This window comes from Scyliorhinus canicula, chromosome 9 (assembly GCF_902713615.1).
Source record: "Scyliorhinus canicula chromosome 9, sScyCan1.1, whole genome shotgun sequence".
Classification (NCBI taxonomy): Eukaryota; Metazoa; Chordata; class Chondrichthyes; order Carcharhiniformes; family Scyliorhinidae; genus Scyliorhinus; species Scyliorhinus canicula.
Window position 1 is genome coordinate 12910524 of NC_052154.1, and position 25881 is coordinate 12936404.

Below are 25881 nucleotides of genomic sequence, written 5' to 3' on the forward strand. Positions count from 1 at the left end.
TTATAGTATTCACTGTATAATGAAATGATATTTTCCACATCAACACTTCATTATCAGAAGAGTTTGGCATAATAGGAGCTGTCTAAAAAGCTACTGGGACATTTGAAACCATCCACCATAAAGAGACTACACTGCGCAAGGTTTTACAATGTTTGGACGGACAGAGGCCTAAGTGGATTTCTATCCATTTCTTTCTCGCCAATTTTCTCCACTTGTCAATTCTCTGCTGATGCTGTTTCTTCCTCGCAGGATTCAGTACCATCAAATCAGAACCCCCTCACTTGGACAATTATTCACATACTGGCCTTTTAAACATCAAGTGCAAGTTGACCGTCGGGACATTACTTCTGAACTCGAAGCTTTTCACAGTGCCGGCCACGGCTCGTTTCATGGTACTCTCGCCTCTGGAGTACTTGTCAAAGATCCCGAAACATATTTTGAAGGAGAACAAGGAAGATCTCCCCACTCGTGTTCTGTCACTCAAACCAGATGAATAAAACAGATTCTTATCAATGGGAAATTGTGCAAATTGGCTGCTACGTTTCCCATATTACTACAATTTCAAAAAACACTTTGTTGGCTGTAAAGTGTGTTGTGATATCTTTGGGGGCTGGTTTAGCTCACTTGGCTAGACAGCTGGTATGTGATGCAGAGCAAGGCCAGCAGCACAGTTTCAATTCCTGTACCAGCTCCAGTTATTCATGAAGACCTCGCCTTCTCAACCTTGCACCTCGCCCGAGGTGTGGTGATCCACAGGTTAAATCACCACCAGTCACCTCAAAGGGGAAAGCAGCCGATGGTTATCTGGGACTATGGTGATTTTACCTTACCTTGTGGCATCCTGTAGTCATGAATGTCATGAATGCACCGTTTTCTTCTTTCTTTTCCATCATTATTCCTTTTCTGTGGGCGCAGTAGTTAGTACTACTGCTTCACGCCGCTGAGGACCCGGGTTTGACCCCGGCCCCGAGTCACTGTCCGTGTGGAATATGCACAATCTCCTTGTGTCTGTGTGGGTCTCACCCTCACAACCCAAAGATGTGCTGGATGGGTGGATTGGCCATGCCAAATTGCCCATTAGTTGGGAAAAAGAAAATTCCTTTTCTGGGACTCATTGAACCAAGATTCTCCTAGACCCCTTGCCTTTTCTCAGTACGACTGTTTAGCTCACCATTAAAAGGTCTGCAGCTGGTAACACCCTGGTGACAAGTGATCCCCTGGGATAGGCACTTTGGCTTTGCTCTGTACCTACATATAACTGTGTGAAACAGATCAGAAGCCCAACCAAGTTTGAGGAGGAGGAGAAATGTGAATTTCTCCATGACATTTCAATGCACCATGCTGTAGAGCACAGGAATGACCATGAGAAAGTTCATGTCATCAGTGCCAATAGTTTACAGAACTTTGAGTCACAGCATTTCTGTTGCACTAACCGTATCATCTTGCTAATAAAAGCAAATCTGCAATTTTTACATGTAAAAAGAAATGTTTGACCTTTCATCATTAAAATAGAATCTCATGTCGCTATTCTGAATTGCTACGTTGTTGTTTTCAGTTTGTGGCGTTGATGGTGTGCACAGACGTCCATCCATCCTTCCCCACTTCCACCATCTCCCCTCTGTCTCTAAGTTGAGAACCTCTCACTGCACCCTGTTACCTTGAGATAGTGGCTCGATTGACTTACAGTGGCTGTGGGTAAAATGCGGACTGCACAGAATAATGGATAATGGAACAATGGAATAGATGCTAATGTGGGACCTGGCTTCAAATTCAGATAAGAATGTTGAGACAACTTTCTTTCCATCTTTCACATGAAACATCCAATGACATTATTTCAAATAGGATTAGGACAGTTCTCCCCACTGTCCTGGCCAATATTTATCCCTCAACCAACGGCAATAAAAGCAGATGAACTAACCGTTGTCATGTTGCTGCTTTGTGGGATCTTGCTAGCATTGATTGGCTGCTGCTTTCCTACTTTCCAACACTTCACAAAGTGCTCCATTAGCTGTAGTGTGTTTTAGGGTGTGCAAGAACATATATAAATGGAAGTTCTTGTTGTTGGAAGACTCGCAAACCAAAGAAAATCAGACTAAGAATATGTAACATTGATTCCAGTGAGCGTCTGTTGGACTTTAGGGTCACATCAGAACAAACACTGACATTCAGGGAGCACATGAGGGAGCTGGAAAAAGAAGGTGAGCATCCAGGAGCTGTGCACTGGCCAACACTGAATGAGGAACTCACGTAAAAAGAGCAGGAGAGGACAAAGTCAATCAGAAAGGAGTAATTTGGTGACGCCGGCCTCAGATTGCTAACATTACCAGATTGTCAAAAAGGACAGAGCAGAACCAAGGATGTATCTGACAGTTCAGAATAGGACCATTACCAGAGATGCTCACTTAAACCTAGATATCCAACTTTAAACTTCAAATTATAAACTGGTGTAATCACTTTTTCGAGCATTTTTGTGTCAAATTCCGTTCAGGTTTTTTTTTTAACCTCAGCGCTTTCTGTAACATACAATCGTGCATTAATTACAGATTCAGAAATTGCTTATGCTGGCATACCATCACGAAACATGACAATTTAACCTTTCTTTCATGATGTGCAAATGCAGTTTAACTAAGGGTGCAAAATTCTTTAAAGCAAATAGCCTATTCACAGCCAAGATGCAGTATATTCCTCACACAGACACCAGCGCACCACACAACATGAAGTCTTGGATTCTTCCTTGCAACAGACCTGTGCGTGCCACTGTGAATAATGTCACTTTTCTAATTAAATTTTCTTTTCGTGGTAAATGCCTTAAGGGGCAACGGCCTTAAACCTTTTGAACTTTGTTTGTAGTACAAAAAGCACAATTAGATAAAACACAATAATGGGCAAATCTGTTTTCACGGGGTATAATGAAATCCAGTCCGGAGGAAGGTTCAATCAATAAATTGAAATGACAAGTTCATAAATTAATTAATTCCTCAAATGAATGGCTGAAAGTAATCAATGCCTCTTTAAAAAGATTCAGGATACGCTGGCATCTCCTGTGTAAAACGAAAGCATCAATCTTCCCATTTGGGGATTTTTCTTGGACAACGAGTCTAATTGGCTTTTGAAACTCAGATGTATTATTCATGGTTTAAGGTGATAATTGTAACAAAATAAACAGATTTGGGCCATTTAAAGATTTAAATAAGGCTGGACATAGATCAAGTTTTCTCCAGACATTTGCTTTGAACTGTAATGTTCTGTTTTGTCGCTCTGGTACTTGAGTAATGTTTCCTCCTTGTCCAAGAACCTGAATAAGGGGCAACTTGTTCAGACACTCTTCCCAGTGATGTCTTGTAGCTATGTTATAGGAGGTGTAGAGGAGAAAGGGGAGTCTGTTGGTGTAATGATAGTCTCCCTGGGTGGGACTCTCTGTTGGCTGACGCTAAAATCGACACCGAAATCGGGAAACGTGATTGGGCAGAGAATAGGTTCCGACGCCAAAATCACGGCGGGCGCCAATTTGACGCCAAATCGCAATTCTCTGTCACCTCGACAGGGCGTCAATGCAATCTGGAATGCACGTACAGTAAACACCTTTTGCATGTCAAGAGGGGGCCCGATCCAGTATTCTCTGGGGCCTCCGGGATTCTCCACCACCGATGGCCCGATATCCCAAAGGCAAAGTTCACTTGTGCTATTAAAAATCGTGAAACCGGCATCGCAGCTGTTGAGGGACAGAGAGGGGTTACGGAAAGCGTCCAACATCGCCATAGTTTGCCGACAGTTGTGCAGCTGGCCAGGGGGCTTCTGCCAGGACCGGGGAGAGTAGCGGGGGTTGGCCAGGAGGTGGGTTGTGGGGTTGGGCTACACGGTCACGGAACACGCATACTGCTGACTGCCCACTGTGAACTTGAGGCCACAGGTCTTATCGGTGTCCCCCCAGGGCACTCCCCGAGGTGCCCGCTGGACCCAGCTGACCCATCAGCTGTGTGGGCACGCTCCAGTGCAACCAATTTTGTCGGCTGGGTCAGCTTTTTTGACAGCTTGTCAGCCTCCCGTGTGTCAGTCATGGACCCGGCGAATCCCGCACCATTTCTCATTGGACTCAATTGTGTTCCACGTGGTGCCAGTGCTAGCCCCTCCACAGTCGCTGAATCGATCCAGGTTTGGCGCATTTTTGCTGTCGTGAAAGGGGGGAAGGGAGAATAGGAGCTAAGGGACAGAACATTCTGAATGAAAGAGGAGGATTCGAAGGTGGGGCCAGGGAGGGGGGGTGCTGGGAGAAGGGAAGGGGGGAGGGAGGAAACACCAAGATTGATTGCATGTATACAAGAACTGCACATGCTGTAAATATTGAATGTAAAGTGTTACTGTGTACAACTGAAAATGCCAATAAAAATATTTTTTTTAAATTGGCTCGAGAAAACTGAATTAAATTATTTTTGAAGGCTGCTGGAAATTTCAACCTAGCATGGTGGGGAGAGGTGAGCCTGTGGGAAAGCTGGAATTTACTACGGAACTGTTTCTGCAATGATGTGCATCTTCTAGAAGTACAGATCACATTGACAGATGTTGTAAGTCATATTTCTGTAATGGTTGATATAAATGTATATTTTCTTTAATGTGTTGGCTGCCTGTCCAGCAATGTTTTATCTATGTTGATTTTAGTTTGCTTGTTAAAGTAAAAGCCATAAAACGTATAAACCTGACCTTCAATAATTTCTGTTGGTTGCTGGGAAATTCATTTTATTTTTAGTAATTATCAGACTCTTATGACAATGTGGAACAGCAAAAAAGAAATAAATTGCACTATTGTGGTACATTCCATAACCTTTTGATTTCCCAAAGCACTTCACAGCCAATTAAGTCATGAAAAAAAAATAGTCACTGTTGTAATACAAAAATGCAGTCGGCAAATTATGTGCAACAAGCACCCACAAACCGCAGTGTGGTCATGACCAGCTAATTATTTTAGCAATATTGATTGAAGGAGGCAAATTGTCTGAACACCTGGTAGATCATCCCGTTCTTCTTCAATGTTCTGTCATGGGATCGTGCACAGTCACAGATGAAAGCGTGGGCTTGGTTTAAGGTTTCATCTGAAAGAAGACACCTCCGTTAGTATGTCACTGACGTTGTGGCCTGGATTATGTGCTGAGGTTTCTAGAGTACAAGTTGAACCTTTTACCATGTGGTTATTATGAACAGGGTCAGGAGTGAACTGAACGCCTTGTCCTCTTTCCATTACTGTCTGTAACCAGAGTGGTTTTGGAAAGGAAGGTACATGTGCATGCCTTAGCCCCATAGATTGTGTAGTCAATTTGATTGAAGCAGCAAGCTTTTGTGAGTTTATATGAAGAGGATATTTAGTCTAAAGGTTATGTCAGTCACATGCATATGCACACAAGAAATACATACTTACAATAATCATGACCACACTGCGGTCAATTACTTAATTGACTGTAAAGTACTTTGGGAAATCAAAAGGTTATGGAATGTGCCACAATAGTGCAATTTATTTCTTTTTTGCTATTCCACATTACTTGTCACAAGTGGCAAACTAAAGAATAGTTAGCAGTTCATGTTTTTGGCTCACCTTGGAAAGTCACAGTTGTTGTTTGTCCAAAGTATTTTCACACTCTTGAATTATAGTTTATGGGTTCAGGTAGCTGAGTCAGATATTCGATTATTGCAGGGTTCCCTCAAAGAAATGGCTTTTCTGGCAGATCATGAAGTTTGGTCCTATGGGTTCCTTACCAGGAGGTCAAGCTACTCAACTGCTGGACTTGAGAGAAAATGAATCAAGCTGGGAGTCTTTTTAAGATTTTACTGCCTCCAGGTTCTTGAAGTCAAAGATAGCACAGCCTTTTTTTCCAGCTGCTGTTTCGTGCAGTGTTATCTGCAAACCGTCCAGGTATTCCTGGGCCTTTGGATGATAAAACCCATTATCTCAGGCCAGTTTCAGTCACATGGAAAATACTGCAATTGTCCAACCAGAATGGTTTGGAAGTCCGAAGCCATTGTTTCACAATGGAATATAGAAGATGCTCCCTTCACGCCTACTTGTGGAAAACTGGTTTTCTGCAGTTCTCCTTTCGTTAAATTGCAAACTTGAAGACATGACATCTGGGAGCCCATTGATTTTGAGCTTGAAGTAAAACAACTGTAGGTGCAAATTCCACAGCAGTAGTTTCTGTCTGTGTACAACCTTTCAAGGTGGAGGCCTCCACCCAAGGCGATTCAATTAGAAACTTTCTGGAAGCTTGAGGTAGTCTAACTTGAACTTTCAAAAATCACTTAACCCCTGCCAACTATCTCAGCCACCTTGTTAGTGTCCATTTTAAGAAATAAAAGACAATCCCGGAAGTTTCCATACCAACACAATTCACGTTTGAACTTCCGAATAGGAAATATCTTTACTGTACAACCCCAAAGTCCTAATCAAAACGTGCCTTTCAATGGAATAAAAGTCTTTTGGGTTCTGGAAAGTACAGCCAATCCATTCAGCTAGATTCTCACCCAGAAGTTTATATCAGAAATCTGATTTCCCATTATTACATTTATATTCCACATTCTGTGGTTGACAGGAAATGTTTTTTGCCAATGTAGAATTTACTTATTAATGTGATTCTGAATATCTTTGTTCTTTTGTTTGAAATACATTTATAAGTTCTATTAATATTGAGAACGAAAGGCCGGCAGTTAAATTGGAATAAGTCCTGAAACTCTTAAATTTTGATCCAAATGATGCTTTGATTCATGAATAACATTTTGTTTGCCTGCCCATTTTGTTTTTAAATCTCTTCTCCCCCTCCTTGTGCTCATCTCCACTCACTCCACTATCCCTTTTTCCCCCCGCTTCGGATCCTGGCATCATTAATTTGAAATTAAAATCGCTTATTGTCACAAGTAGGCTTCAAATGAAGTTACTGTGAAAAGCCCCTAGTGGCCACATTCTGGTACCTGTTCGGGGAGGCTGATACGAGAATTGAACCCACGCTGCTGACCTTGTTCTGCTTTACAAGCCAGCTGTTTAGCTCACTGTGCTGAACCAACCCCTGAGTCCCACAGGCACGGGACAAACCCCAGTAGCCTTGTTCATCTGGCAGGTATGAGAGTTAACAGTTAATAGCTGCAGCTCATTCAACTGGGGATGATGCACATATACCTGCCAAACATTTTCCTCTTCATTGAACCTTTAGCCTCAAGGCACCTGCGTTGGATGCATCATTTTATTTTCTTGCCTCTGGCGATCTTACACGCCTGGCCTCCACACCAGCATCCACACTCTTCATATTGGGCATCTATGCCAAGTTATTTCACTTCCATCTCCCTAATTCAGGGCCAAGTGGACCAAAGATGATGTTCTGCTTCAAATCACGATCATGTTGCTATCATTTAAGCGCCTAATTGTGCCAAAGACACACCCACAAAATAAACTAAATTGGGAATGTTCAGGCTGTTAATGAATGAAACATTATTCACCAGGATGCACAATATCCTGATGTGATTTCCCAATTTGTAACTGCAGCCGTAGCATCTTAATTTGGATTTTCTCAGCTATCAGGAATCTTACTCAGAAATATTTTTCCACAGTTTTGTTTTCTCTCCTTTCCAAAGTTGGTCAGAGAGAAAGATTATAATTTATAACACACCGCTCATAACATCAGGACATCCAAAAGTGCTTCCTGAAGTGGAGTCACTGGTGCAATGGTGTAATGGAGCAGTATGCTGGCTCAGTAGGTTAGCACTGCAGCCTCACGGCCCTGAGGTCCCAGGTTCGATCCCGGCTCTGGGTCACTGTCTGTGTGGAGTTTGCATATTCTTCCCGTGTTTGCGTGGGTTTCACCCCCACAACCCAGAGATGTGCAGGGTAGGTGGATTGATCATGCTAAATTGCCCCTTAATTGGAAAAAATTAATTGGGTACTCTAAAATAAAAATAAAAATTTTTGTGGGCAGCACGGTAGCATTGTGGATAGCACAATCACTTCACAGCTCCAGGGTCCCAGGTTCGATTCCGGCTTGGGTCACTGTCTGTGTGGAGTCTGCACATCCTCCCCGTGTGCGCGTGGGTTTCCTCCGGGTGCTCCGGTTTCCTCACACAATCCAAAGATGTGCAGGTTAGGTGGATTGGCCGTGATAAATTGCCCTTAGTGTTGGGTGGGGTTACTGAGTTATGGGGTAGGGTGGAGGAGTTGACTTTGGGTGGGGTGCTCTTTCCAAGAGCGGGTGCAGACTCGATGGGCTGAATGGCCTCCTTTTGCACTGTAAAATCTATGTAATGTTGGACATGGCAGCCAGCCATGTGGTGCAAAGACCCCCGAACAGCAATGTGGTAACGACCAGACAAACTATTTTAATGGTCTTGATTAAGAGATAAATATTGGCCAAGGGCACCGGGGAGGATTCCACTGCTCTTCTCCAAAATAATGTCAAGGACATGGGCGGAATGCCGCTGGGATGCATCGGAGCTTCGCTCCAGTACCTCTCATTAAAGTCATGTGTCAATATATCGTCATGAAGCACATGCCAGAACAACTTTCCACCCCACAACGTGCCAATTAGTTCTCCCGCAGCTTTGGAATTAGCTACTGACAATTGTGAGATTTTGCGCTCTTTTCTAATCCTCCATTCGTCTCTAAGATTCAGTGGATAAGGGCCACAGGAAGCGGATGTCAAGCCAATGTGTCAGAGTTGCCTCGTGAGTCGGCCTCTGATTCAAGATTGACAGCAGGATGTAACACTGAACAGAGCTTGATACAGGGGCAGGTCAGTATCCCTGTGTGGATGTGTGGACAGAGGAAGTGTGGAGGAGGAAAAAAAAGACACATCCTTGCACAGTCTCTAAGAATGAACAATCTGGGTGTAAAGTGTGTGCAGAAAATACTGGTAATTTATCACTTTTCATGTCCAAGGGATTGAGTCTTTCAGTTGAATGGCATTTGTACCAAAGGTCTAATGGATCCAACGAGAAAACCTGTTTAAATCTCTCAGGAAAAAGATTGGCTCGTAGAACCTTTTACATCCTCCTGAGAGGATAGAAAGGGTCTCAGTCGAGCATGCCATGTGAAAGAATGCATTTTTGACAGTGCAGCACTCCCTCAGTGCTACACAGGCATGTAGGAAATGTCGCGCCATGTTCCTAGAGTGCGACTCATATCCAAAAGCTTCAGCCTCAGTTTTACGACAGCTACCAAAATGAAGCACAATGCAGGTCCTGTGATAGGAGTACAGAGAACATGGCAACTCCCCTTTTTGTTTGCACTGGAGTGCTGACCTTGGGCTGCATTAGAGTGCTGAAGTGGGAGCTCGGTGATTGGGGGAGTTTGGTGAGGAGAGAGCAAGATGCTTCTTTCATTTCCTACATTTCTTCAAAGAGTGTGAGGGGAGCCGGGGATTTACAAAGAGTTCAGTTAACTGGGAGCAGGGTCGGCGGGAGGAGTTCCAATTGGTTCACAGGGCAGAATCTCAGCTTCATTTTGTTAGGTAAGAGTTGTTTTTTTTCTTTCTTTTTTTTGTTTTCGGAGGCAGCAAGCTGTATTTGTATCACGCAGCAGAATCACCAATTTTAGAGGGTTCATTTGTGAAAGTAGCAGCAGTATTTTTTTTTAGGGCCTAACGGGTGTTTAATCATTATTTTCTTTTCCCTTTTAAATCTCTTTGGTAATTCAGATCAGAGGGGATGGACGTTCAGGCATTTGCATGCTCCTCCTGTAGGATATGGGAGGTAAGGAACACCACTGGTGTCCCCACTGACTACACCTGCGGGAAGTGCACCCAACTCCACCTCCTCGGAGACCATGTTAGGGAACTGGAGCTGGATGAACTTCAGATCACGCAGGAGGCAGAGGAGTGATAGAGAGGAGTTACAGGGAGGTAGCCACATCCAAGGTTCAGGATAAGAGAAGCTGGGTTACAGTCGGGAAGGAAAGGGAAAGGGAACAAGCACACAGTACATGGATCCCCTGTGGCCGTTCTACTTCAAAACAAATATACCATTTTGGGGACGGGGGTGGGGGGGGGGGGGGGGGACCTACCAGGGGAAGGCCACAGCAGCCAGGTCTCTGGCACTGAGCCTGGCTCTGTGACTCAGAAGGGAAGGGGGGAGAAGAGAAAAGCGATAGTAATACGAGACTCAATAGTTAGGGGGACGGATAGGAGATTCAGTCGTCACGAATAAGACTCCCGGAAGGTATGTTGCCTCCCTGGTGCCAGGGTCAGTGATGTCTTGGATCGAGTCTACAGGATTCTTAAAGGGGAGGGGGAGCAACCAGAAGTTGTGGTACACATTGGCACCAACAACATAGCTAAGAAAAGGGATGAAGATCTAAAAAGTGATTTCAGGGAGTTATGTTGGAAGCTAAAGAGCAGGACAAGCAGAGTAGTGATCTCAGGATTGCTACCGGGGCCACGTGCAAGTGAGGCAAGGAACAGAAAGCGAGTGGAGCTAAACATGTCGCTACAGGGCTGGTGCCGGAGGGAAGGCTTCAGATATGTAGATTATTGGGACACCTTCTGGGGAAGGTGGGACCTGTACATGAAGGATGGTTCGCACCTACACTGGAGGGGCACCAATATGCTGGGCGGGAGGTTTGCTAGAGCTCTTTGGGAGGGTTTAAACTTGCTTGGCATGGAGATGGGAACCAGAGCTACGGATTAGAGGATAGGGTAGCTGTTGGACAGGCAGAAATAGTATGCAGTGAGTCTGTGAGGAAGGATAGACAATTGATAGGGGAAAGATGCTTCAGTGGGATGGGTTAAAGTGTGTCTGTTTCAATGCAACGAGTGTCAGGAATAAAGGCGATGAACTTAGAGCATGGATCAGTACTTGGAACTACGATGTTGTGGCCATTATGGAGACGTGGATTTCACAGGGACAGGAATGGTTGTGAGATGATCCGGGTTTTAGATGTTTTAAGAAGAATAGGGAGGAAGGTAAAAAAGGAGGGGGAGTGGCACTGTTAATTAGAGTGCATCACAGCTGGAGAAAAGAGGTAGTCGAGGAGGGTTTGTCTACTGAGTCAATATGGGTGGAAGTCAGAAACAAGAAAGGCGCAGTCACTTTATTGGGAGTTTTCTATAGACCCCCCAATAGCAGCAGGGAGATGGAGGAACGTATTGGGCGGCAGATCTTGGAAAGGTGCGGAAGTAACAGAGTTGTTGTCATGGGTGACTTCAATTTCCCTAATATTGACTGGAACCTCCTTAGTGCAAATGGTTTAGATGGAGCAGATTTTTGTCAGGTGTGTCCAGGAAGAATTCCTGACTCGGGGGGGGGGGACCATATTGGATTTGGTACTTGGCAACAAACCAGGCCAGGTGTCAGATGTCTCGGTGAGAGAGCATTTCGGTGACAGTGACCACAATTCCTTGACCTTTACCATAGTCATGGAGAGGGATAGGAACAGACAGTATGGGATGGTATTTAATTGGGGTAAGGGATATTTGACTTCTATTAGACAGGAGCTGAGGAGCATAAATTGGGAATAGATGTTTTCAGGCAATTGCACAACAGTAATGTGGGAGTCGTTTAAGGAGCACTTTCTGCAAGTGTGTGATAGTTTGTCCCACTGAGACAAGGAAGGAATGGTAAGGTGAAGGAGCCTTGGATGACAAGAGAAGTGGAGCTTCTAGTTAAGAGGAAGAAGGAAGCTTGCGTAAGGTTGAGGAAGCAAGGATCTGGCATGGATCTAGAGGGTTACAAGGTAGCCAGCAAGGAATTCAAAACATTGACTTAGGAGAGCTAGAAGAGGGCATGAAAAAGCTCTGAAGGATTAGGGAAAATCCCAAGGCATTCTACACTTATGTGAATAAGAAGATGATGAGAGTAGGGCTGATCAGGGATCATGGAGGGAACTTGTTTGTAGAGTCTGAGGAGGTGGGGGAGGCCCTAAATGAATATTTTGTTTCAGTATTCACGAGAGAGAGGGACCTTGTTGCTTGTAAGAACAGCGTGAACTAGGTAAATAGGCTCAAACAGGTTGATATTAAGAAGCAGGATGTGCTAGAAATTTTGAAAAGCATCAGGATAGATAAGTCCCCTGGACCTGGTGGGATATACTACGTGAAGCGAGGGAGGAGATTGCTGTGCAGTTGGCGATGATCTTTGCATCCTCAAGGAGGAGTTGCATTACTCGTCAGAGATGATATCACAGCTGTAATTAAGGAGGGCACGATGGAGGGTTCGAGCACTGAGGCAATATGGGTGGAGCTAAGAAATAGGAAGGGTGCAGTAACATTGTTGGGACTTTACTATAGGCCTCCCAAAAGTGAGCATGAAGTAGAGGTACAAATATGCAGACAGATTATAGAAAAATGTAGGAGCAATAGGGTGGTTGTGATGGGATATTTTAACTTCCCCAACATTGAATGGGATTCGTGTAGTGTTGGAGGCGCAGATGGAGCAGAGTTTGTAAGGACATCCAGGAGAGATTTTTAGAGCAGTATGTAAATAGTCCAACTCGGGAAGGGGGCATACTGGACCTGGTATTGGGGAATGATCCCAGCCAGGTGGTTGATGTTTCGGTCGGTGATTACTTTGGGAATAGCGATCACAATTCCGTAAGTTTTAGAATACTCATGGACAAGGACAAGAGTGGTCCGAAAGGAAGAGTGCTAAATTGGGGAAAGGCAGAGTATAACAAAATTCGGCAGGAGCTAGGGAATGTGGATTGGGAGCAGCTGTTTAAAGGTAAATCCACATTTGAAATGTGGGAGTCTTTTAAGGAAAGGTTGATTAGAGTGCAGGACAGACATGTTCCTGTGAAAATGAGAGATAGAAATGGCAAGATTAGGGAATCACGGGTGAAATTGTGAGACTAGCTAAGATGAAAAAGGAAGCATATGTAAGATCGAGGCGATTCAAAACTGATGAAGCCTTGGAAGAATATTGGGAAAGTAGGACGAATCTCAAATGCACAATAAAGAGGGCGAAAAGGGGTCATGAAATATCTTTGGCTAATAGGGTTAAGGAAAATCCCAAAGCCTATTATTCGTATGTAAGGAGCTAGAGGGTAACTAGAGAAAGGATTGGCCCACTCAAAGACAAAAGAGGGAATTTATGCGTGGACTCAGAGGAAATGTGTGAGATTCTTAATGAGTACTTTGCATCGGTATTCACAAAGGGCAGGGACAAGACGGATGTTGAAGCTAGGGATGGATGTTTAAATACTCTAGGTCAAGTTGTCATACGGAAAGGGGAAGTTTTGGGTATTCTAAAAGACATTAAGGTGGACAAGTCCCCAGGACCGGATGGGATCTATCCCAGGTTACTGAGGGAAGCGAGGGTCGAAATAGCTGGGGCCTTAACAGATACCTTTGCAGCATCCTTGAGCATGGGTGAGGTCCCGGAGGACTGGAGAATTGCTAATGTTGTCCCTTTATTCATGAAGGATAGCAGGGAAAATCCAGGGAATTATAGACCTGCGAGCTTGACGTCAGTGGTAGGCAAACTGTTGGAGAAGATACTGAGGGATAGGATCTATTCACATCTGGAAGAAAATAGACTTATCAGTGATAGGCAGCATGGTTTTGTGCGGGGAAGGTCATGTCTTACAAACCTAATAGAATTCTTTGAGGAAGTGACAAAGTTAATTGATGAGGGAAGGGCTGTAGATGTCATATACATGGACTTTAGTAAGGCTTTCGATAAGGTTTCCCATGGCAGGTTGATGGAAAAAGTGAAGTTGTATGGGGTTCAGGGTGTACTAGCTAGATGGATAAAGAACTGGCTGGGCCACAGGAGACAGAGAGTAGTGGTGGAAGGGAGTGTCTCAAAATGGAGAAGGGTGACTAGTGGTGTTCCACAGGGATCCGTGCTCGGACCACTGTTGTTTGTGATCTACATAAATGACCTGGAGGAAGGTATAGGTGGTCTGGTTAGCAAGTTTGCAGATGATACTAAGATTGGTGGAGTTGCAGATAGCGAGGAGGACTGTCAGAGAATACAACAAAATATAGATAGATTGGAGAGTTGGGCAGAGAAATGGCAGATGGTGTTCAGTCCAGGCAAATGCGAGGTGACACATTTTGGAAGATCAAATTCAAGAGCAGACTATATGGTCAATGGAAGGGTCCTGGGGAAAATTGATGTACAGAGAGATCTGGGAGTTCAGGTCCATTGTACGCTGAAGGTGGCAACGCAGGTTGATAGAGTGGTCAAGAAGGCATACAGCATGCTTGACTTCATCGGACGGGGTATTGAGTACAAGAGTAGGCAGGTCATGTTACATTTGTATAGGACTTTGGTTAGGCCACATTTGGAATACTGCATGCAGTTCTGGTCGCCACATTACCAGAAGGATGTGGATGCTTCAGAGAGGGTGCAGAGGAGGTTCACCAGGATGTTGCCTGGAATGGAGGGTGCTAGATATGATAAAAGGTTGAGTAGATTAGGATTGTTTTCGCTGGAAAGACGGAGGTTGAGGGGGCACCTGATTGAGGTATACAAAATTATGAGAGGTATGGACAGGGTGGATAGCAACAAGCTGTATCCAAGAGTGGGGGTGTCAGTTACAAGGGGTCATGATTTCAAGGTGAGAGGGGGAAAGTTTAAGGGAGATGTGCGTGGAAAGTTTTTTACGCAGAGGGTGGTGGGTGCCTGGAACGCTTTACCAGCGAAGGTGGTAGAGGCGGGCACGATAGCATCATTTAAGAGGCATCTAGACAGGTATATGAACGGGCGGGAACAGAGGGAAGTAGACCTTGGAAAATAGGAGACAGGTTTAGATAAAGGATTTGGATCGGCGCAGGCTGGGAGGGCCGAAGGGCCTGTTCCTGTGCTGTAATTTTCTTCTTCTTCTTCTTCTTCTCACTCCCCATGGGAGTAGTACCGAATGATTGGAGGGAGGGCGAATGTTGTTTCACTATTCAAGAAAGGGAGTAGGGAAATTCCTCGGAACTACAGACCAGTGAGACTTACGTCTGTGATGAGCAAAATATTGGAAAGGATTCTGAGAGATATGATTTATGATCATTTAGAAAAACATAGTTTGATTAAAGATAGTCAACGTGGTTTTGTGAGGGGCAGGTCATGCCTCATAGGCCTCATTAAATTCTTTGTGGATGTGACGAGACACATTGAAGAAAGTCGGGCAGTGGGTGTGGTGCATATGGATTTCAGTAAGGCTTCCCCAGGTTCAGATCAGGTTCAGATCAGGTTCCCCATGGTAGGCTCATTCAGAAAGTCAGAGGGCATGGGATACAGGGAAATTTGGCTGTCTGAATTGGCTGTCCGAAAGAAGACAGCGAGTGGTAGTGGATGGAAAGTATTCCACCTGGAGTTTGGTGACCAGTGGTGTTCCGCAGGGATCTGTTCTGGAACCTCTGCTCTTTGTGCTTTTTATAAATGACGTGGATGAGGAAGTGGAAGGGTGAGTTTGTAAGTTTGCTGATGGCACAAAGGTTGATGGAGTTGTAGTATCAAGGGCTGTTGCAGGTTCCAACAGGCCATTGACAGGATAAAGAGCTGGGCTAAGAAGTGGCAGATGGAGTTCAACATAGATAAATGTGAAGTGATTCATTTTGGAAGGTCGAATTTGAATGCTGAATACAGAGTTAAAGGTAGGATTCTTGGAAGTGTGGAGGAACAGAGGGATCTTGGGGTCCACGGACATAGATCCCTCAAAGTTGCCACCCAGGTTGATAGGGTTGTTAAGAAAGCGTATGGTGTGTTGGCTTTCATTAACGGGGGATTGCGTTTAAGAGCCGCGAAGTTTTGCTGCAGCTTCATAAAACTCTAGTTAGTCCACACTTGGAATGTTGTGTCCAGTTCTGGTCACCTCATTATAGGAAGGATGTTGATGCTTTGTTGAGGGTACAGAGGAGATTTACCAGGATGCTGCCTGGACTGGAGTCTTATGAAGAAAAGTTGAGGGAGTGAGGGCTTTTCTCACTGCGGTGAAGAAGGAGGACAGGTGACTTGATAGAGGTGTACAAGGTGATGAGAGGCATGGATAGAGTTGATCGCCAAAGACTTTTCCCCAGGTGCTGAAATGGCTGTCATGAGGGGACACTTAAGGTGATTGGAGGAAGGTATAGGGGAGCTGTCAGAGGTCAGTTCTTTACACAGAGTGGTGGGTGCGTGAAATGCACTGCCAACTGAGGTGGTGGAGTCTGAGTCATTAGGGACAATTAAGCGCCTCTGGGGCAGGCACATGGACAGCAGTAATTTGAAGGGGTGTAGGTTAAGTTGATCTTAGATCAGGATAAATGGTCGGCACAACACCGTTGGCCAAAGGGCCTGTACTGTGTTGGACTGTTCGATGTTCTATGTTCCCCAGCATTTTGACTTAGTATCCATTCTTCCAGTTGAACACCTAGTGAGTGTGAGCAGGTTTTTATCAGCAGGAAATGGGTCAACACCATCAGATCTGTTCCTGTCCTCACTAAGATTCACACCCCAGTATTTTCCATTGGGGTTAGTGATTGATAGCAGTGATCGTCCCTGATTTGCCCTCCACTGCACCCCTTTTCCCCTTTCTCCCTAATCTATCTCAGCAGTTGGACCATTTAAGCTCCTATCAATATATCATAAGATTGTGACAACTGTGGCTTTCTGCAAACTTTATCAACTATCCAAAATCGATGCCTGGAAAACATATATGTCAAATAATATAATGGAACATCAATTTTGTCAATACAGACTCATCTTTCTGCCTGTGTTTTGATGGGTCTCCACTTCATTCTAACATGTTTACTTGCAAGCCTGAGAAGTTGAACCCAGTTCTGACACTAAGATCATATTAACTGCATGAAATGTGAGCTGGGGGTAATTATTTTTTTGGTCCCTGTGAAATTCCTTTATGCATAGACCAAATCTGTTCCTGACAGCGTGCTATTCCAGACATTTGAATCTCAGCCAGCGCCTAAGAGTGGCTTCCCGTGAACTCAAGTCAAGGCACGGATTCAGAACTCAAGCTTGAAACTTTAGCTCCCTTGCAATAAAAAGATCTGAGACTTATTATGCACAAACTGCTGGAACTGAAACGTAGACTAATGGGCAGGAGTTAAAGCGAACATATCCTATCACTGGAAGAAATAGGTCGGAATAACTCAAACAGGGTTTTCAACGGGAGACCGAAGAGAGGTAATCAAAATTATGAGGGGCTTCACAAGAGCAAGGAGGGAGAAACAATTTCATCTGGCAAGTGGATCAGTAACTAAAGGTAATGTACTTAAAATAAGTGAACTAGAGGGGGAATGAGGAGATTTCTTTACACAGGGGGTTATTAGAAAGGCTAATTGAATCAGATACCACAGGATCTCACAAAAGGTAATGGGGACATGTTCATGACAGGTTAATTAGCAGGATCATGCACAGCATGCTGGATGTGAAACCAAAATGGGCAACTGTTTCAAAGAACTGGCAGTTGTTTGATAGGCCGAAAAGCCTACCTCTGCTCTGTTAGATTCTTTGAGTAACAACCATGTGACATCAGGACTTTGACTCTCTGCCAGCTGCACTTTTGGGGAGGTGCGATCGGCAGAGAGAAGATAGGAAAATTGAACTCTGCTCCTGACAAAGTGGCTAGAACACGGATTTGTCATAATCAACACTTTGTTCCATCAATGAGACAAGAACAAGGCCTCATGGCAACACCCTTGCTCCAAGCATTGGCACCTGCTTGACTACAATATCGTCCGAGCGAGGGACCACAAGGATGTGTGTATGGCCCGAGCCATGACAGGAGCTAATAAACATTGGATGGATCACGCTCTGTGATCAACATCTGTATAACCCCAAAGCAGAAACAATACCCATGTCCTCAACTCCATCCCACAGCATGGCTTCCCACTATCTCAGTACAACCCCAACCTGGCGCAAGATTGAAAAGGCAATTTGACAGCTAAAGAACAATGGAATCATAGAATTTACAGTGCAGAAGGAGGCCATCCAGCCCATCGAATCTGCCCCGGCCCTTGGAAAGAGCACCCTCCACCCTATCCCCGTAATCCCATTTTACCTTTTTGGACACTAAGGGATGATTTAGCATGGCCAATCCATCTAACCTGCACATCTTTGGACTGTGGGAGGAAACCGGAACACCCGGAGGAAACCCACGCAGACACGGGCCAACGTGCAGACTCCACGCAGACAATGACCCAAGCCGGGAATCGAACCTGGGACCTTAGAGCTGTGAAACAACTGTGCTAACAACTGTGCTACTGTGCTGTCCAGAGGCATCAGGAGCAGATGGAATCCGTGCCGAAGCACTAACACATTGCGAAGAAGCACTATTAACATGAACAAGCCTGGAGTTCTCAGAGACGCCATAATTGTGTGTATCTTCAAGAAAGGTGAGAAGTCCAACTGCAGCAACTACAGAGGAGTCATCCTTCTTGATCTCCCTTTCTGCAATGCTCCACCTCACCCTCAGCAAACCCCCCACTGGAGTGAATCTAAACTACAGAACAAACAGAAATCTGTTGAACCTCCGCCAACAGCAAGCCAGCTCCAAGATCAATCCATCCTCCATCATTAAACTACAGTATGCAAATAATGCTTGCACTGCACACACTCAGAGAGCGAGTTCCAAGCCATCATCAGCACCTGCACTGCAGAGTACAAGGGCATGGGCCTTACCCTAAACATCCGTAATACAAAGATCGTCTATTAACCTGAAAACCACCACACAGCACTGCCTCTGGTTTTCAAAATCCATAATGCGGCCTTGGACAACTTCGACCACTTTTTGTAACGTGCAGGCTTGCTGTCAACAAGGGCAGACATCATGATGATGAGGTTCACCACTACCTTAGCCCATAAGACCATAAGATATAGGAGCAAAATTAGGCCATTTGGCCCATCAAGTCTGCTCCACCATTCAATCATGGCTGATATGTTGCTCATCCCCATTTTCCTGCGTCCTCCCCATAACCCCCGGTCCGCTTACTAACCAAGAACCTATCTATCTCTGTCTTAAAGAAATTCAGAGACTGGGTCTCCATGGGGCCATTTGTTCCCAGTTCTCAGGAGAATTGGGCATCGACATATTTAAATGAGCCTCTTGGCTCACTTAAATATGTAAATCTGGATCTCACCCAGTGAAATCCAGATCGCGACGTCTTGCGAGATCTCATTGCCAGGGCCCCAGGTTCGATTCCCGGCTTGGGTCACTGTCTGTGCGGAGTCTATATGTTCTCACTGTGTCTACGTGGGTTTCTCCCGGGTGCTCCGGTTTCCTCCCACAGTCCAAAAGACGTGCTGTTAGGTCATTTGCGCATTCTGAATTCTCTCTCTGTGTACCCGAACTAGTGCCGAAATGTGGCAACTAGGGGATTTTCACAGTAACTTAATTGCAGTGTTAATGTAAGCCTACTTGTGACAATAAAGATGATTATTATTATTAGATCTGGCAAGGCATTCCAAGCATCGTAAATCTCGTGAGAGGACTCTTGCGACGTTTAACAAACTCATAAGGTTGGGCGCGTTGAGGCCATTCGATCATACCCTTTGATTCTCCGTATTGAGCGCCAAGTTCTCCTACTTGCTGGCAATGGTAGTGAGGCAGACTCCCGCCCAGTGTGTAGTGGATGAATGTGCATGGGAATGCAATAGCTTGGCAGGGGGCATAATGGCCAGTGAGGGCGAGTAGGGGGGTCATACGCTGGTATGGGGATCTAAGGGGCAATAGGGAGTTGGTGGGGGCATCACTTGGCCTGGGGGCCATGAGAGGCCATAGGGGTTGGGTGGCATACCTCAACATGGGGACAGGAGCGGCGATAGAGGCTGAGTTGGGGGCCTATCATGGCATGGGAAAGCATGATGAGGACCTTTTGATTGTTCTCTCTCAAAAGTTTTCCTCATGCAGGCTGTGGTTCACAACATTTCTGAGGCGCCTTGAACTGCGAATCTTTGAAAGGCTGCCCTGTCTCCATGAAAATTGCCCAGGGCTAGAACGTACCTCTCCCGCAATGGAGCTGGCCAGCTCAGGAGACCAAATGCAGGCTTGTAACCTGAACCAACCCACGCCTTTAATAAGCAGTGAGATGTTCCAATCTGGAATGCATTGGCTGATGGCATGGTGGAGGCAGCTTTCAAAAAAGAATTGGATAAAAAAAACCTGAAGAAAATACATTTGCAGGGCTACGGGGAAAGTGAAGTGGGACAAGCTAAATTGCTCTTCCGGAAAGACAGTACAGGCTCAATGGGCTGAACGATCGTCTGTGCTGTAAATATTCCATGAAAACCCACTATTTTGTCGCCATCTTTTGGTGAGAGCTTGCTGTATGCCTATTGGCTGGTCTCATTTCTTACATTACAACAGGGGCTGCATTTCAAAAGTACTTTATTGGTTGTGAAGTTCTTTGCGATACGCTGAGTTATGAAAGGCGATATACAAATTCGGTCTGCCTCACTGTTTCTTGTGAGTTTCCTTCTCAGATTTGTGACAGTATTGCCCTGAGTTTTCACCATGAGATTCTGGAGTTGCGTCCAGCTCATTAAAGTAGGAGCCATGTCTCATGTCGCTTGTAGTCTAAGTTTAGATAGCCTGAGTCCAGTTTCTGATTGGGGTTACAGCCAGGTAGGATGAAAGTGACGCGGGGAAAGTAATGAAACCGCAATACAGAGGTGCAAAGGAAACTGTGGTGATATGCATCACTGTAAATACACAAGGGGTCAATGTAAATACACGTAGACTAGATAGACACGAGAGGGAGCACCAGAGACATGACACACAGACATTCAACCAATAGGTCAGTAAGATAGGACACAACCAATGGGCATTCGCGATACACACAGAGGTGACACTACCACAGGGGGGGCATTACAGCAACCCATATATAAGGATGCAGCACACATGATCTTCCTCGTTCCAGTGGAGACACTTAGTGAGAACACAGGGTTGATTTGGAACACATCACACCCACCATGTGGATTGTAGCAGACTGGTTCGTCAGTCTGAGTAGCTATAGCCGGATGAACAGGAGAGTCAAATCCAAGTAGGAGAATCATTAACAATTTAATAAATGTGTTAAAGCTATCTCCAAGTCTGAACCTTCCTTTGTCAGAGTGCACATCAAGGAAGCAGCTTATGCTACATGAAGAGGATGACAAAACATGGTATCCAGGAGTGACCTGTTTAAATCCATATAGTTACAACTCAGCAAACAGTGACAACCAGCAACAGCAGCCAGGCAAGATGATGTTTGGGATTCCGGTTCCACAGCAGCTCAGGTACAAAGGCAATCTCAGTGAAAACTGGCTTTGGTTCAGGCAGAGATTCGAGATCTACCTAGTAGCATCCCACCTAGATGGTGTGGCGGATGCAGAGAAAATAAAGTTTCTACTTACCATCGCGGGTCCAGAAGCAGCTGAAATCTTTCAGACGTTCAAATACTCAAAGGGGCAAAACAAGAGCGACTTCCAGGCAGTCGTGGACAAATTCCAAGAATTCTGCCAGGAACATACAAGAAAAAACAGTGAAAGAGGCGCCAAAACTCGCCACAAGGTGAAGGTAGGCTTTCCATTGAAGAAATCTGCAGTTTTGATTGGTGACCATCTTGGAAAAGGTGCCGCACATGTGCAGTTGCGCGAAGAGGACACAAAACGGGAAGGTCCGTTTGCGCATGCGCGAGAAGCCGCGCATGCGCAATTGCGAAAAAGGCCACCAGTAAAGGAACAGCGATATGCGCATGCGCAATCGCTTCCGACGACCTACATCGTTACGTCACGCCCACTTAAAGGGGAAATGTACCAAAACACGAAAAAAAAAATTAAAGCCGTAAAACCCGATTCCTTCACCTGGAACGACAGCACAATGACTGAAATTCGACCAGTAGCTGAAAGTAACCTCCGCAGAGCCCTGCAACAAGCTGTTAGCACCACCCAAAGAGATGATACAGTCCTTGAAGACTATGACTCAGACCTTGAATTCTTCTTTGGACATCGCGAGTCCAATGCCAGCTCCGACACAAAACGTGATGATATGGTCTTGGAAAACAATGACTCAGACAAAGATTTCACCTTCGGAGGTGGCTACCCCAGTACCAAATCCGAACCACAACTAGATGTGTTGTACATTGAAGACCCCAACGACGAGTTCTTCGGATTGGGGAATCTTCAGCCCAGCATATATGACATCCCGACTCGTGAGTGCAGGATTATGCTGCAGCCTGGCGCCAAGAGACAGAGAGCGGTTCAAGCCCACAGAGAACGACCTGCTGCCACACAGAGAGTAGTCCACACACCGCGAAGGGTCCAGACTCCACACAGAGAGTGGTCCACACAGAAAGCGATGAAAGACTCCACAGCGAGACAACTGCACGTCTCCACACAGAAAGTGACTCCAGTGTCACAAGCCGCCACGATAGAAGCAACGCAAGACTGCAGAGCGCAGCCCTTGCATGAACAAGAAGTGACTCGAGTGACACAAGCCTCCACAGCGAGCTCGTGGACAGCCTCCTTGATAGAAGCAACGCAAGACTCCAGAGCGCAGCCCTTGCATGAACAAGACCATGAGGGTCTGGCAACCTCCTCTGAGCAACCAGCAGCAGACGATGCAGGTCTGCCATGCTCAAGTGAACAATCGAAAGACTATGACAGTCTGCCATGTTCAAGTGTACAGCAAGCAGACTATGACAGTCTACCACGCTCAAGTGAACAGCAAGCAGACTATGACAATCTACCACGCTCCAGTGAACAACAAAGCGACTATGACAGTCCACCCAGATTGTTTGAGCCACCAGAAGAAGACTCTGACAGTCTATCCAGCTCAAGTGAACGACAAGAAGCTACTGAGACTCTACCCACTGTATGTGTGACAAGTGACGACGGCATCCCACTTCCGATACAAGATGTGCAACATGACAGACCTCAGCTAGTGTGTACAGAGGCACTCGACAATCACAGTGAGACTACTGGTGACTTTGGTGACACCACGTTACTTCAAACCTCATCCGCTCGAGCCTCTCCACAAGCAAATTAATTCCTGAACGTTTTGACTCCGGACGTGAAGCAACAAAAAACCTCTGCTGACTCAAGTGAACCTGCAATGACCCCGGACGGGGAGCGGCAAGAAACTAAAGCTGACACAGGTGAACCAAAAGCGACTCCAGACGGGGAGCATCGACAAACCAAAACTGACTCAGGTGAAACAGACCAGGCTCCAGATGGGGAGCATCGACAAGCCAATACTGATTCAGGTGACACGGACATGAGTCCAGATGGGGTGCACGACAAGCCAAAGCTGATTCAAGTAAGCCAGACATGACTCCGGACGGGGAGCGCAGCGAACTCAGTGACGGCACGCTCAAGGAAACAGCAGATGCCACAAAGCACGCTGACACGAGTAACTGTGTGAAGGACTCGTATTATCCACAGAGTGTGGTCCTTGAATGCAGCAAACATGACAACAAAACTAACCAACTCAACAACAACATCAAAGACAACAGCAAGAAGCGTACCAGCGGCAACAAAGTCGACAACAAGCATGACAAAAACAACACCAATGGAACAACAACTGATATGACATGGTACAACTCTGCCCATGAGGGCCACTGTTACTGCTCAGCTTAATGCAATGACATAACATAGCAGGATGATGCATTTTTCCAATTCACATTTGCTGCACTACCAAAAGGCAACATGGCTTTCAGGACAGTTGCCATCATGAATTGCTACCATAAGCATCGGGAAAAAAAAGAAACAGACCCCAAATGAGTCAATGAAGTGATTTGAACACTTGAACACCTCCTGATGACCAAACACCAGGATACTGAAGGCGTTCACATGGGAATGACAATGTGACCATCGACACTTCTATACCAGACCATGTAAATTCATGAACTATTGGACTCATAACTTTTATTTTGTATTATCTAATCCACAAAGTCATTGCAACTATTATTTGGTTTAGTATACTATTGTATAGTCATCACAGTCATCATATCTTGTACATAGCATCACTTATCTACCTGTTTTTGTTCAATTTTCGTTAACACTGTACAGAAAAGATGTAGCGATATGCAGCACTGTAAATACACAAGGGGTTAATGTAAATACACGTAGACTAGATAGACACTAGAGGGAGCACCAGAGACATGACACACAGACATTCAACCAATAGGTCAGTAAGATAGGACACAACCAATGGGCATTACATAATATAACCAATATATAAGGACACAGCACACATGATCTTCCTCGTTCCAGTGGAGACACTTAGTGAGAACACAGGGTTGATTTGGAACACATCACACCCTCCACGTGGATTGTAGCAAACTGGTTCGTCAGTCTGAGTAGCTATAGCAGGATTAACAGGAGAGTCGAATCCAAGTAGGAGAATCGTTAACAGTTTAATAAATGTGTTAAAGCTATCTCCAAGTCTGAACCTTCCTTTGCCAGAGTGCACATCAAGGAAGCAGCTTATGCTATGTCAAGAGCATAACAAAACTCATTAAAGTAGGAGGCATGTCTCATGTCGCTTGTAAGCTAAATTTAGATAGCCTGAGGCCAGTTTCTGATTGGGATTATAGCCAGGTAGGATGAAAGTGATGTGGGGAAAGAAATGTAGCCGCAATACAGAGGTGCAAAGGAAGCTAAATGCAAATAAAGAGAGCAAGAAGCACAACGAAAGAAGAGGGGCCAAAAGTAAAACTTTAACTTCACAGAACTTACTTTCTGAGCAGAGTTCAATGATCTTAGTCAACTCAGTTATGGTCTAGGTTTTGTGAGAACCTGGTAATATTCCTGTCCCACAGGTAGCGCGGTGGCGCAGTGTTTAGCACTGCTGCTTCACGGCACCGCGATCCCAGGTTTGATCCCGGCTCTGGGTCACTGTCTGTGTGGAGTTTGCGCATTCTCCCCGTGTTTGTGTGGGTTTCGCCCCCACAACCCCAAGATGTGCAGGGTAGGTGGATTGGCCATGCTAAATTGCCCCTGAATTGGAAAAAATGATTCGGGCACTCTAAATTTATTTTAAAAAATATTCCTGTCCCATATCTTAGCTACAACAGTCTTGTAAAATGTACCATCAGACAAAAAAAGACCACGCCACCCCCAGGATGATCATCCGTGTATTTAACCTGTAAATGAATATATATTTTCACCTGATCCTGAAACTATATCGACTGACCACTCGGTTGGTAAACTTGCGCCCTGTTTCTATTCATTCAGAAATTTCTTTTTGATTTTTGAGAAGTTTGAACTGAGTGAACAATCTTCAAGTGAGTTTGGATCCATATAAGATCAGGCATGGGGGAACTGTCAATTCTTTTGCAGAGGGTGTGTTGTGACATATTATGGGTTCTTTATTCTGCTTTTGTGGTGTCTCATTGATGAGATCTTGAGGCCTTTTGTGCTTAAACATGAACACATCTATTGGTAGCTTTAACTATTTGTAGTTCCAACTATGGTCATACTTGGTGATAGTGTTCCACTGTGCAGGTTAGCTGTGTACAGAGTGTTGCATCTAGACTGTTCTCCGAGAGTCTCTTGCCAAATGGCTGCATACATCACACAGTGGGCGGTGCCACTCTTGCGTCCCATGTTAACCCTTGCTTTCCCAAGCACCTTCACATTATAATGCATGCAGGCACATATCATCACACCACTCTTTCCTTTTTCAAAAAGTTTTCCTCCATTTTAACAGAGCATTACAATCCAATCTTTACTTCAGATTCCTGCTCTATGAATTCAGGTGGCCTTAAGTATTGACAGTTCTTCCACATCTAGTTCTGTCACTTGTGAACGAATGGTAGTCGTACTCGATGTTTCTGGTGCTTATTTCATGTGAAAGAAGTAATGGGGTATTGTAACATGAAGATAGCTTTTCATGCCTTTCTCTTCTTTAATTCATCTTTCAAAGATTTTACTGTATCCTTCACTGCTTTAGTTTGCCTAGCAAAACTACCTTTTCCTCAGTTACATTCTTGTTTTATAACTGTAATT